Consider the following 14,688-nt stretch of genomic DNA (forward strand, 5'->3'; position numbering starts at 1 on the left):
TAAAACTGCCTTTTACTGGAGATCCATGAATTGGAGGTTGACACAGAGAAAGGTCAGACCCTGGAGAGTAAATCTCATTTTCACAGTTGTTTGAATCGTAGAGACGCTGGAGCGGGAGAGAATTCTGGTGATCAGGTGGGCAGGGGAAGAAGCAAAAGCCACTCCTTTCCCAGAAGAGGAAGTTTAGTTCATAGCATGTTGGTGGGTGGACTAAGCAGCCATGAGGGCTGGGGCTGGTTTTGGTCCCCAGGATGCAGTCAGAGTGGCTGGCAGTTGGATCTCCAAAGAAAGGGCCACTAAAGCCATAGTTTTTCAAACATTAATGTATAAACGAGTCTCCTGGACATCTTGTTAAAATGCAGATTCTAAATCAGTAGGTTTGAGGGGGACTGAGAGTCTGCATTTTTAACAGGCTCCCCAGGTGATATTGATGCTGCTGGTTTGTGGGCCACACTGTGAGCAGCAAGGGGCTAATGGATTTATCAGGGCCATGCTTGCTAAGTAAAAAGTTGATGGCCTGTGGTCCAGTCATAGGGTGACCAACCCATCCCAGTTTGCCTGGGAATTTCCCAGTGTAATCAGTGAAAGTTCCCCAGACGGTTGACAACCCTGTTTCTAGACCTCTACTCCAAGTTTATATGCTTTAAGGCACTCATCGCCCCATTTATATTGTGAATTAACCCCACTTCCGGCCAGAGGGAGCCCTATGCAACAGTGTGAGGCTTGCCTTCCGGTGAACCTCCTTGGGTCTCACTGCTCTTTTTTGCACTTTCCCAACAACTTTTCTCCATTTGTGATGGTCTCCCCGACTCCTCCAGGCGTGGCTGAAGCTACCTCGTTTCTAGAGCCTCTTCTGTTCTGAGCTTAGAGGTCCACCTGTGCTCAGTCTAGGCTCTCTGGTGTGATTGGCTATTGTATAGAATAATGGCAATCACACAAACACTCCACGCCTTATACATAAAGAACCTGTCTCCAAAACTAGGCCACAAACTGGGATGGGGACTGTGTCTGGTCTCTCTGAGTGCTCATGGTACCTTGCACACAATGGCTGTTAATTCTTGGAAGGACAGAGCTTGTCCAGGGTGCTACCATATTCCCTGGACTCAGTAATAAATAGTGCCTGATACAGAGTCTATGCTTGAACATGTTCATTATGTGTTACTCCTACGAAGAGGGAGTGAAGTAAAAGATAGCTCCTCAGTGAATGTTGTTTTTGTTTGTTTGTTCGTGTTTTTGTTTTTTTTGAGAGAGAGTGGGAACGGGAGAGGAGCAGAGGGAGAGGGACAAGCAGACTTCATGCTGAGTGCAGAGACCAACGTGGGGCTTGATCCCACAACCCTGAAATCATGACCTGAGCTGAAACCAAGAGTCAGGCGCTCAACCGAGCCCCCCAGGCGCCCCCCTCAATGCATGTTCTAATCATGGATACTTTGGAGGTCTGGATTCTTGCCACTTATTTTTGTATCCATTCTGCCTGGCACATAATAAGGCTGGTAGAGCTGGATACTTTCCAATGTTAATGAAAGCATGTTGGGCACGGGGTTGCTTCCCGAGAGGACTGGGAGAGCCCTTGTGAAAGGCATGCGTGAACCCCAGACTCTAGGTGGGCTGTGTCTCTTCCACTGCGTGCCTGCGGGTGCTCCAGTGGTTCCTAGGATCCACTGAGGGACAAATTAATGCAAAACGGGCTTTGGTGTCCAGCAAGCTAGTCTGGAGGCTTCCTGCGGGAGGGCAGGGAGTGATATATGCATACTTTGTGACTCCTTTGTTTCTGAATCCAGAATTTTAATTCTATATTTTATTACATCCAAGTACAAATTCATTTCAAAGCCAGCAGGTGAGTCTCTGGCTTGTGGTGGGGGGTGGGGGGGTGCTCTGAGCAGAGACTAGGTGATGCTCCCTTGAGTCCCAAATATTTTGCCTCCCCAAACAGCCCCTACTTTAACGTTAGGATCTCTTCCCTTTTCTCCCATTGCATGCTCCACCCCAAACATGGGTGCTGCAGCCTCATCTCAGTGCCCCTAGATTGCACTACATTACATGAACATACATTTATCGGGCACTTAAGATGTACAAGCCATTTAGGAATATCAGAATACAAGTGAAAGCTAGCCTCTAACTTCCAGCCTCAAGGAATTTAATCTCTAATTGGGGAAGTGGTTCACGGAAAGAAAAGTAACAATACAAGATTTAAATAATAATGAAGATCACCATGCAGGAGAGGTCACAAGAAGGGACAGGATTAATTAATTACTAAGTGAGTGGCACAGATTCTATGGGCTGAGGGAATTCTGGGAAGAAAGAGATGGCTGTGCACTGAGGAGCTCTAGAATGACATAGGGCCTTGGTTGGGGTGGGCTGGAGTACTCTGGGCAAGTTCAGTTCCGCTTAGCAAACATTTATGGGGCAACTGCTGTGTTCCAGGCACTGTGCTGGACTCTGCAGGTGCAGAGACAAATAAGACCAAGTTCCCACCCTTGAGGAGTCTACAGTGTAGAGGGGAACTGAGAAGGAAACTCAAGCGCAGGGGGCAGTGGGGGCACCGTATTGGGACACAGCTCAGGTTGATGGCTGTCCCAGCAGTTGGAAGAAACCACCTTTTGTGACATCTAATCTGGCTTGAGTAGAAAATAGTCCAAAATGTGGCCCAATGTTGGGGAGGAGAGTGTTAAGCAAGAGATCATCTTGCACAAAGACATGCGTGCATGAACCAGCGTGCTGTGTGTTTGCAAAGTACGCGGTTCAGGATTTCTGGAGCAGAAGGCAGGGTCCATGGAGTAGCAGGAGGTGAGTAGAGGACCAGGAATGGCCAGGTCATGGAGAGCCTTCTAGGTCATCTGAGGAGCTTAGAGTTTTCATAGAGCCAATGGGGAGCCCTCGAAGAGGCCAAGGAAACAGGAGCCAAGAAGCAGGCTCTGGAGCCAGGCGCCCTGCCGCTCGCTGCCTGTGTGAATCTGGGTGAATGACTTCATCTCGCAGTGCCTCAATTTCTTAATCTGTAAAAAGGGTGTAAAAATAGTACTTCCCTTGTTGGGAGGACTGAGTGAGTTAATCAACATAAAAGCAGTCTTGGAAGAAAGAGAATGCTCAATAAATTGTAGCTATTGTTGGTATTAACGGATTTTAGGCTGGCGAGTGCCTTGGAGAGATTTGCGTTTTAGAAAGATCATGTTGGCAGGACTGAGAAGGCTGGATTAATGTGGATAAGACTGGTGGGAAACCTACTGCAGTCCTCTAGGCAAGCAGTGATCAATGCTGGACAGAAGCAGCCGTGCTGTGGCTGGAGGGGAGGGGGCCAGAGTCGAGAACTCTGAAAGGGTTCTTCCAAAGGGTGCTTTCCATGGAGACTTTTAGGTTTTCACCTTATGTACTGGGTGGATGGAGGTTCTAGCAACTATGCCAGGAAAACCAAAGAAGAATAGGTCTTCTGGGGGTTGGGTTTATTATTTCCCCTTCCTCCCTCTCCTTCCTTCCTTCCTTCCTTCCTTCCCTCCTCCTTCCCTTCCTCCCTTCCTTCCTTCCAACACACAGAATTCCAATATGTATGGGATCCTTCACTGGAGATGTCTGTGAGGACACTGAATGTATACACTAGAGGACATGGCTGGAGATAGAGATTAGCCCATGGATGGTGGTCAAAGCCAGAAAGTGAATGAGATCACCCAGGGAGAGGATGCAGAGGGAGAAGAGTGGGCAAAGATGGAATCCCAAGGAATACAACGTTTAAGAGATAGTGATAGAAAGACCACAGATAGGCTATAGAGAGGAAGGGGAGTTAGATGAATCTGGAAAAGGTGGCATCACCAAACCAGAGGTGTAGAAGGCTTTGTAATGGACAGTGAGGGCACAGAGTCAGGTGCAACAACAATGGCAAATCCAGCAAGAGAAGGACTAGAAAGTATTCACTGGCTCTGTTGGTGTGAAAGCCATTGGCACCCGAGGGTGCAGGTGAGGGTGGAAGATTGGAGAGGGGTGAGGAGTGCACGGGAGGTGAGGAAGTGGTGGGAGCACATGTGCATGGGGCGTGGCTGACCATCAACCTGGCTTTGCCACAGGACTGTTGGATGGAGCGGGAGATAAGCTGGTGGCCAGCAACCATCAAGCAAATCCTACATGAGGTCCTTGGATTGGAAACCACTGGAGAGACTTAATTTAGTCATTCATTTTTTTTTATTCAGCAAATATTTATTGCATAACTACTATGTATTTAAAAGTATGCTAAATGGCATTCAGTAATGAACAGGTCTAACAGAAGATGATAAGTATCATGATATACTGTGAATTGAATTAGGAAATATATTTCTTCTTGAGTTTGCCAGGAAATACTTTATGAACAGATGGCTGTTGAGCTGGGCTTGAAGCAGGAGTAGGCTTCTAATGGGCAGTCGTAGGAGAGAGGCATTTCAATAAATAAATAGGGTGTGCAAAGGCCCTGAGGTAGGTAAGTATGGCACATAGTCAGGGAACAAGAAATACTCTAATTTATTAAACCCGTAGGGTCAGCAACAAAGTAGATCGTAAATTAAGGCTGGAAAGAGGTTCGAGCCCTGGTGTGGAGGCTTTCTGTGTCAGGCTTAGGGATTTGCACTTTATTCTATAGGCTGCAAGGAGCCATTGCAGGGTTTTTTTGTTTTGTTTTGTTTTAAAGATTTTATTTATTTAATTTATTTGAGAGAGAGAGAGAGTGTGTGTGTGTGTGTGTGTGTGTGTGTGTGTGTGTGAGAGAGAGAGAGAGAGTGGGGAGGGGGGTGAAGAGCAGAGGGGGGAGGAAGAGGGACAAGCAGACTTGGTGCTGAGCACAGAACCCGACATGGGGCCCTATCTCATGACCCCGATACCATGACCTAGCTGATTTCAAGAGTCAGATGCTTAACTGACTGAGTCACCCAGGCACCCCTACAGGTTTTGATATAAGGAATAAAAAGAGAAGACTTTGCCTTATAGGAGGGTCTTGCTGACACTAATGTGTAACATAGATCAGAGCAGAGAGGAGTAAGTTGGGAGACTACTATAATTGGGAATGACAAGTAGTGAAGGAATTAAGATGCGTGTTGGTAACAGGTAAGGAGGAAGTGAACGTGGGAGATTATGTGGCAGTTGGACCATGAGGGGATGTGGCAACTGCCCATGAGGGGATGTGCTGGGTCTGGCTTAGTTGAGGGGTTGAAGTCAAAGTTGGGGGAGGCAGGGTTGGGGTGGTGGTGAGGGAAAAATCACCAAGAATTCCAAGATTTCTACAGCTTGGAGATTCTACAGATTTGGAAGAGAAGTGATATCATTAACAAAAACAGTTAAGAGAAGAAGATTAGTTGGTTTGAGGGAGGGAGAAGGGACAAGTGTCATACTCTGAGTTGAGGAGGGCCGTGCCTGAGAAATGGCCATTGCACACGGGGCCAGGAGCCCTCTCGGCTGCCTCAAGCGCAGTCACTGGAGTTGTGGGTCAACAGCCAGGGTGCAGGGGATCAGGAGAGAAGAGGAAGTGACAGTTGTGAGCACACACTGCTCTTTCAAAGTTTTGATAGTGAAAGGAAAGAGAGAGATGAGAAAGATATCATTCCAGAGGGTTAAGACAATAATTTAAAGGTTAAATAATTCTTCCATTTGTATTACAATTTAAGAAATACTTCAAGTCCATTATCTTGCTCCTCTTCACCATATTTAAGGGAGTCAGGCAGGGGCTGTTACAGCCACGTTACAGACGATGATACTGAGTCTCTGGAGGATACAGGGCCAGTAAGTGTCATGCGGAGTGCTTCTGGGGAGTGCTTTCTACTGCACTGTTGTGCCTAAGGGGCTGGGGAGAGTTTGTGTGCTTACAGGTCAAGGAGGGCAACCTAAGCAGAGGGAGAGACTGAAGATACACGAATACGCACTCCCAGTGGATGGGCACCATGGGATGGAGGGTCAGAGCCCAGGTGGGAACAACCTAGGGAAGGAAGAGGGGGCTCTGCTTTTAAGGCAGGAGAAAAGGAAAGGGAGGTTACAGATACAGCATGTTGAGGAAGAGAGGAAGGACATTAGGCACAGAGCCGGGACACTGAAAACACCCAGATGGAAAGTTTGAAGACATTTATGAAGCAACATGCCCACAGCACAGGAGTAAGCGGAGTGGGGCTGGAGGATGGGAGAGGAGAACAAGCGGAGAATCCACAGCTCTGGGCTGCGAGATGCAAGGCAGAGCCACCTCGGTTATGAATGAACCAATGAACAAAGAGACCCTTTACGAAGGCCCTGAAAGTAGAAAGCTTGAAGGTGGGAGGGAGCGCGTCCTACGCAACCCCCATTACCTTACCCTTTACCCCCACTCTCATCTCCACTTGGTCTCCACTGATGTTTTAGGCTATGATTGCTCTTATTCTAGCCCTGGCCCCAGAAGAAGAATCAATTGGCCCGTCCCCAGAGTCGAGGTGGTTCAGGATGAAGGTTGGCCCTCACTGGACGTGAAGCAAGGTCATGGAGGTGGGGGCTGGGAGGATGGACCCTAGATGGATCTTCCCTCTGGAGGCAGGAGAATGAAGACAAGTGAGAGAAGCTCTGGCACAGCCTGGCTGGAGAATAGAGAGATGGCTTCTTGTACAGAAAGAGAGCCCACAGAGGAGGCCTTTCTATCCCAATCTGTGCCTTTGATCTGGGAATCTGGGAGGGTTCCTCCCATGGGCACTATGTTACTTCTTGGCCACTTATTGGCAGTCCTGCATTCTGCTCTTTCCGTCCAGCCTCACTGACTGGAATCCCAGGAATCTGCCCTCTTTGCTTGCAGGAGGTCATCTCGTCCTGGTGGTTGCAGTCCTTTAGGGAAGGAGCCCACGCTGTTCTTCTTCCGAGGCCAAAGTGCATTCAGGGCAAAGGAGGGCCATGACACCTCACAGGTCCCTGCCTCTCCCTTTGTGCCAATGTGGGCTCCAGCCTGTGTGTGGCGAATCAGGCGCAGGTGCCACGTGGGGGAGCGTACAGCCATGTGGCGTAGACACAGCGGGGAGCTCGCATTGCCGCTAGTGGAACATGAGGATAAGGTGCTTTTTCTGAGGAAATCCCGTGCTCGCTGGCCATGTGTTCAGGGTCTGTAGCTGTGGCTGCCTCTCACTGAAGGTGACCAACTGTTTCGGGCCACCTGAGACTGAGGGATCTCCCAGCATAGGGCATCTTCCATGTGGAAGTCTGGGAAGTGTCAGGGCACATGGGACGAGATGTCACCCTAACTTCTGCCCCCTCTTCTGCTTCTGGAAAAGCACAGAGTTCATGGATTTTCCTCCAGGACGATGCCCCTAATCCACATGTAAAAGGACGAACAATGCACTGTGATCCCACCACGTTACGTGGAGGTGGCTTTGGGATCTGCTGGCCCGGGTTGAAATCTCCTTTGTATTACTTCCTGGGTGTGCAAGTTTAAGTGAATTACTTTATATCTCTGAGACTCCATTTTCTTATCTCTAAAATGGAGGTAATAGTATCAATCTCACAGGATTAAATGTGAGGATTAAATGAAGCAATGTTCATCAGTCAGTTGCCTCACATGGTACAAGGCAATTGTAAGAGAAATCAATAAATGTTAGTTCTCTCTGATTCCTCCCTCACTATCTTTCTGTCAGTGGAGTGATACCCATTCTACAGGTGGGGAAGGCAAGGCCGATGAGCAGGAATAGTTGACTCTGAGTCAAAATGACAGAATCAGAAATCAGCAACAGAGCCCTAGCTCTTGACTGCCATCTTCCTCCTTTGGAGTAGACAAGGGTTTCTCCTTCTGGAATGTTTCCTGGATGAGTGGGGAAGGAACTTACTTCACTTACTTACTTACTTATCTGTCCATCCACCCATCCATCTATGCATTCAACAAATATTCACTGAGTACCTAGTATGTGTCAGGTACTTTTCTAGGTGCCAGAGATTCGACAGTCAACAAAACATACATTTTCTGCCTTCGCGGAGTTTACATCCTGGTAGAGGACAGACATAATAAACATCTATCTCCTATAATGCAAAGTAGTAATAACTGCTCTGAAAGGAAAATAAAGTAGGTGAAGACGGTAGAAAGTAGCCAGGATATGGGCATCACCCGGCAGGGTGGCTAGACTAGGGAGGGCCCTCTGAGGAGGTGACATTTGAGCTGAGGCCTGAAAAAAATGTGGCCTGGGTCTCGTGAGCCTGACTTCCCCTCCTCCTGGAGCTCCCAGCTCAGGCCCAGCTGCCGCAGGGTGGAGTCAGCTGCGGAGGAGAGACAGTCCGTCTCTGGGCTGGGGCTGCAGTGGTAGGTGGGGGTGCAGCTGTTTTTATCAGCTGTCTGTCCACAGTGCTGACCCCCTTGCTGGCCTGAGCTCTCGGGACGGGGGAGGGACCCACGTTGGAAAATCAGTTACTGAGGGTCAGACTGTGGTTGAAAATGATGTGAAAGGGCTGCCTAGCTCCACTTGGGGACAACTACATTGGGGGACAAGTCCCAGTGTATTTGGTTTCCTGCACAGCTCTATTTCCTTGGCATTGCCTTTTCCTTTAAGAAAAAAAAAAAAGATAACACCTCTGTTTGGACTGCATGCTAAATGATTTATGAATGTTATTCTTCTCCGTTAGTTCTACCTGTAGGAGCTCCAGCCCTTGCAATCCTTTTCATGTTGATTAAGTACATCTGAAAGCAAAAGGAGACTGTCTGCAATTGCTTCACAGTTTGGCTAGTGGCTTCCCTGGACTCAGGAGGGATTCCTCATCTTCCCTTTGCAAGAGTTCCTTTGCAGCTGGTTAAGCAGGAGATCAGTCCAGAAACATGTCGTCAGTCTTGTGTGTGCTGAAGGAGGCAGGGGGATAGCGTTCTTTCTGGAGCTGGTAATTATGAATTTGAGATCCTGTAGTCTTCCGGATGGAATGTCCAGGAGTCAGCCTTCTAGGGCAGGTGTGTTTGCACCTGACTTGTCCCTGGCAGGTTGATGTTGGTCAGGAGAGGAGGGTGCTTGAAAAGGGCCTGTCAGAGCTTAGTGTCATCAGAGCACCCCACTGAATAGGGTGGAGAGAGAAGGGAGACAGAAGGAAGGTCACAGCCCAACTCTCTGTTTTCCTGGGCTAATGGAAGGTGCGCATGGAGAGGAAACATGATCTGTGGGGCCCGCTCTCAAGCTGAAGGGCCCCTTGGTTGGTTCTATAGTTAGGACGGGACCAATGCCCTCCCCTAGTTCCTCCCCCTCCCTTGTTCATTACTGTGTGATGGAGCACTTGGGCACGCACTTTGTGGGTAGGTGGGTCATTAAGGGTCTGGCCTCAGCACTCACGCTGACTTGGAAAGTAGACTTCTACAGATGCTGTTTCTACTATGCATTCCTTCTGGTCGCAGCCTGGTCTGGCCCAGGGCTGCCTTCTGCAGATCTTCATGTCAAACGTGTCCTACTAGAGTAGGACAGCTTTCCCTGAACTCCTGAGCTGCCACAGGAATCCTGTGAGATTGTCCTCTTTACTCTGACACCCTGCCCCGCAGGTGTCCCTCTGAGCTGCCTTCAAGCTTTGGGCTTTCAAATCCAGGCTCTAATGGTTTATTTAGAATCCCCCATCTTCAAAAAGTTATCATGCTTTGTGGCCTCCCTTTGTGTATGAGCCCGAGTTTCTTCATACCTGCCACCCCTCTCTGCCCTCTTCAGGGTGGCATTTCTTTGGACATGCCTGTGCTAGACATGACGAGGCTTGGCCTCATCTTACCTTTCTTGCTCACCTGTTGGGTGTCTTTGGAAAAGTCACTTCATATCCCTGACTCGCAATTCCTTCATTTATTAAATGGTAATAAATGTGAGAAAGAAATAAATAAATAAATGTGAGAAAGAAATGAGATGGTAGTTTTGAAAAATGCTTAGTCAATTGTCTTTATTGTCTTTATTGTCTCCTCATGACAAAAGTTCACATAGACCCTTAAAAACGTAAACGTTAAAAATCCTGTCATCTAGCTACATACAATCTAGGGCAAGGGTGAGATGGTGTATACAGAGGAAGACCCAAACCATTTGTGTGGAAACCCAAAGAGAAATGCCAATGGTGCCAGCTCGACCTCAGGCCCAGAGGGGGAGCCAAGCTCCTCCTGGGTACCACGCACCTGGCCTGGCTCTTTGGGTCTGTTGTCTGTTCCTCATACTGTCCCTGACATGGTATCATCCCCATTTGAACAGAGGATGGAAACGAGACCCAAAGAGATTACGTTGCCCAAGATCACAAAGTTAGCAAATTGTAGGGCTGAGAATCAAACCCGAGTTCTGTCTGACCCTAATGTCCATGCGCGTAACAGCACATGTCAGGACCCACCTCCTGAAGGGAGGCTTTGAGGCCAGCTGGACTCTATCTGGGGCCTTGCCTCACAGCCACCTCCAAATCCCCCCTGCCTCTTGAACCTGTAATTCTACCATTAACAATCTATCCCTCAGAGCTAAGCACTTACTCTTTGGATTCTCTTTTGCTCTCCCTCTCGCTCCCTCTCTCCCTCTCCAATCCACACACCGGGAGAGTTGTCCACGAAGCATAGATTAATGTCGTGAGCTCCTTTCTTCCTGGCTAAGAGAGACAGCCAAAGTAAAATCTCTAAATTGTGGGCCTGGGAGGGCAGCTGATCCTGAGAAGGGCAAAAAGGAAAGGCTTGTCCATCTAAGACAAACGTTATTCCCTTCCGAGCTGTGCCTGGGCTGGCCCTGCATCTGTGCGAGCTGAGCCAAGCCCTGGGGACGGCCTGGGACATCCGCATCCTGTTGTCTGAGCCTCAGTTCAGCCTCACCATCGTGGAACGCAGCCTCCGCCTGAGGGACTCAGGGATGTGGTTAGACATCGTCATCCCCTTGCCAGTACTCAGAGACATGTGCACGCAGGGCCCCCCATCCCTCGCCCTTTGATGTGGAGGGCTCATCCCGGTGAAGCCTCTGTCCACTCCAAGAGCCCCCATCTCTCTCCAGAGTGGCTCAAAGGGCCTTTTGAGCGGGGGAGTGGGGGAGCAGGCAGCCTGCCGGCCTGGGAGGGGAGATAAAGGCGTGAGATCCCCGGAGGGCTCAAAGGGTCAGGGGCTGTGTATCTGGTGACTTCTGAATGCAAGTTCCAACAAAGAGAAATCTGTGGTGGGAGAGCTTCAGCGAAGGAAATAAAATCTCCATGAAAACAAACTTTTGTTGGAAGCTTTCTCCTCTTGTTTTGGCAGCGTTGCTAAGTCCTGGAAGGGGAAGGCTGTGTCTTCCGGAGCAGTTGGGAGGCCCTCGGATTGTCCAAATATCAGCTTGCTACTAGGAGACTGTTTTTCTCCCACCAGGAGGACGGGGCTTGGGAGTGAGTGCAGGAGTAATTGGTTTTCTAATCAAGGCTAGAATGAGTACAAGAAAAGCTGGGGGGGGGGGCGCCTGGGTGGCACAGCGGTTAGGCGTCTGTCTGCCTTCGGCTCAGGGCGTGATCCTGGTGTTGTGGGATCGAGCCCCACATCAGGCTCTTCTGCAATAAGCCTGCTTCTTCCTCTCCCACTCCCCCTGCTTGTGTTCCCTCTCTCGCTGGCTGTCTCTATCTCTGTCGAATAAATAAATAAAATCTTAAAAAAAAAAAAAGAAAAGAAAAGCAAGGGGGCAGCGCAGAGAGCTGTGGACCATGAGTTAGGCCCTTGTGGACACATCACTATGTGTGATGTGCGGTTCGGTGCCTCAGGCAGACCCTGGGTCCCTCTGGGCCTCCCTTGTCTCACCTGTAAAATGGACATAACTTGCCCAAGGTCTTTCAGCTGGAAAAGCAGGATGTAAACTTGTTTTCCAGTGCCTCGTAATTCATGAAAACCAGAGGATGAAGGTGAAAGGATCTTCGAAGGCACCCCAGGACCACAGGAAGGTCGGATAATTATTATAACATACAGTGTGTATGCGTGTGTGTATGTGTGTGTGTGTGTGTGTGTGTGTGTCTTCTTTCCCCCAGGCCTAGGCAGTCACATTCCACGCCCCAAATGGTTTCTGCATGTTGTTTTACAAAAAAGCCAGTGAATGGTTAAAGAAGGGGCTTTCCAGTTAGTCTTTGCTGCTAACTTGAATCGGTTAGCTATGTTCGGGGACGCTGGGGGCTCACAAGTTTTAGGGAATGCAGAGAATGAGGGCTCCCCCAGCTGCTGAGATGTTTTTATGTTAAGTAAGTATAGGGATATGGGTTTTTTCTCCCTGAGTCCAGGGAAAGGGTAAGAGTTTGTATTGGTTCCAGGCCCCATAAGATTTTGTTTGACTCCCTGAGAGTCTTCTTTTGTCCTGCTTTGGGAGAAAATCCTTTATGGTGGCTGTCATCCGGCAGAGCTCAGAGGACTTTGGAGTGGCAGGTAGCCAGGGGGATTAGGCAGGGCCTGGGAGCTGAGCTGCGGTTTCCATTCTACCTCTTCCTGACAGGCCGCTGTGACCCCACGGTAGGCCCTGTTCCTCTTAACCATAGACAGCACCAGATGGAACGAGAGGGAGGAAGGAGAGAAACTCAGAGCAGCCCTGGTGGAGGGTGAATCCGGATGGGTGCTGAGGGGGCCTGAGAAGGTTGGCTGGGAGCCAAGCCTGCTTCCTCTCCTTCAGGCCCCTTCCACCGCCAGAGGCCCAGGCGGCTGCCATTGATTGCTGGTCCGGGAAGGTGTGTGTGTGTGTCTCCCCTGAGCTCTGAACGTCTCTGAAAACTGAGAGACACATAAGCTGAAGTGCCTGGCCAGAGTTCTCTCTTTGACTAGAGGAGCCGGGATGTGTCTGGATTTGGGAAGGTTTGTCCAGAGAAGCCTGACTGAATTGGCGAAGGCACCGCCTCCCTCCCTCCTTCCCTCTGTTGTCCCTTGGGCAGCCTTGCCAGGTCAGTCATGGGCTAATAACAGCACCAGAAACGTTGATGTCACATGGCTGGTTGGAACTGCCTGCGACAGTTAATAGGTGAAGTCTCCCACTGCTGACCGCATGCAGAGTTCACATGGGGCATGTTTAGGCTTGATGCGGCCAGCGCGTGAGCGAATGGAAGTAGGTGAAAGGCCTGTGTGTGCAAGCGGTCCTCCTCCCCTCCTCAACATACACGCATAGGTACCCACGAACGTGCACACCTGCACACATGCAGAGCCATAGATTGTCACGCACACGGTCACACATAGACGCAGGCACACACAGAGCCGTGAGCACGCATAACAGTCACACGCATGTGCACATGCAAAGTCACACGCACATGCATATACGCACACAGCTATGCACATAAGCTCACACTGTCGAACCCCACACACTCACACACATGCACACTCATACACACATACACAGAGGCATGCTGGGGATATGAGAGAAACCTTTTCTAGGAGCTTCTGTCTTCCCTCTCCCATTTCCCCCCTTTCCCTCACCCCTGGACCTCCCTCTTTCCTCTCCCCTCCCTGGTGACCTCCTCCAGTTTTATCAGCAGGCACACAAGCCCTAGATGTGTGGGTCAGCTTCATTCCATACGGTCTGGATATAACATGAGGCAGGAAAAAGCACTGAGGAGTGAGAGCCAGACAGAGCTGAGCTGAGACCCTCATTCCCCCACTTCACTGGGTTCATGATGTGGCCCCACTGGGCAAGTTGTTTAACCTCTGTAAGCCTCACTTTGCTCCTCTCCAGAAGAGGACTGAAAACACTCCCGTGCGGGGCTGCTGCGACACACGTGCATGGCAATAGGTGTCGCAGGTGCCAGTGACGGGTCTGCCTCGGGTAGCACAGGCTGGTGCTCCGGAAGCGCCCAGGGGCTGCCGGCTCCCTCCTTTCCCTGTTGTTCCCATCAGTCTATTTCTGCTGCGTGCCCACCGTATTGGTGTCTGACCTAGAAAGGAGGCCTGCCCTGGGGAAGTGTTTGGGGTGCGCTCTACGTGGACTTTGCCTCATTTATCTGGGGCTGATTCAGCTCTGAGGGTGGAAATAACATGACTGTCATTTACTGACAATTATACTCTTCACAACAGTCTGCTCATCCCTTTTACTCTGATAAGAAGGCTGAGGCCCAGAGCGCTGAAGTCATTTCTCTGAGTTCACACAGCTGGCTAAGTGGCTGGGAACCCAGCTCCTAACCCTGGCTTTCTGTTGCAATAGGCGATTTGCTACAGCATCGGGGACGCTGGCATGGAGCCCACGTTCGGGCAAATGGCACTGTTGGATCTGGTGATTTAATAGGTCATCCGCTTCCCTTCTTAGAGCAGGCTCATTTGGATGGGACGTTTCTTCTAACTTCTCTGTAAAGATGGACGTGGGTAGAAAGGGTATTGGTTCTGAGGACTTGGGCTGGGAAACATCTGAGGGGGCATCTGTGGGAACACATGAGATGAGTGTGCGGAGCTCCATTCAGGTTTGCAAACACTGGTTGCACACCTACCTCACACTGGGTCTCAAGCTAGGTATTGGGGCTGCAGAATGAGAAAGATATTGCCCCTGCCTTCAAGGAACTCTAAAGAAGTCAGCAGGGTGGGGACTCAGGCATGTAAAAATGATATATAGACAATGAGGTAAATGCAACAATAGAGGAAAGTACTGGATGGTGCTTAGCAGTGATGGGGTAGGGATGGGGACTTGGTCTGAAATTTACTTGGAGGAGGTGATGGTGGAACAGACCGTCCTGGGAACTAGACAGGAGAAGGAGGAAAAGGGCCCTCCAGGGAGTGGGGACAGGGTGCACCACAACATGGAAGTGTGAGACAAGCAAGAGCAAGGAGAGAGGGGTGGGCAGGGACGACTGAGTGCCAAG

At 49.8% G+C, this 14,688-nt stretch overlaps 1 protein-coding gene across 6 annotated transcripts in view; it reads left to right on the forward strand.

Moving 5' to 3' along the window:
* The window catches only part of PKNOX2 (PBX/knotted 1 homeobox 2), a 315,083-nt gene that overhangs the window by 97,512 nt on the left and 202,883 nt on the right, over positions 1-14,688 (forward strand). The window contains exon 1 of one of the 6 annotated variants that reach the window (XM_034666042.1): positions 11,544-11,814. The exons of 4 other annotated variants lie outside the window; for them this stretch is intronic. The gene's annotated coding sequence lies outside the window, so the exon portion shown is untranslated. Of the gene's footprint in view, positions 1-11,543; positions 11,815-14,688 lie in introns of those variants that run through there. One more of the 6 variants, XM_019804615.2, reaches the window with a different exon arrangement.

This window comes from Ailuropoda melanoleuca, chromosome 8 (assembly GCF_002007445.2).
Source record: "Ailuropoda melanoleuca isolate Jingjing chromosome 8, ASM200744v2, whole genome shotgun sequence".
NCBI classification, from domain to species: Eukaryota; Metazoa; Chordata; class Mammalia; order Carnivora; family Ursidae; genus Ailuropoda; species Ailuropoda melanoleuca.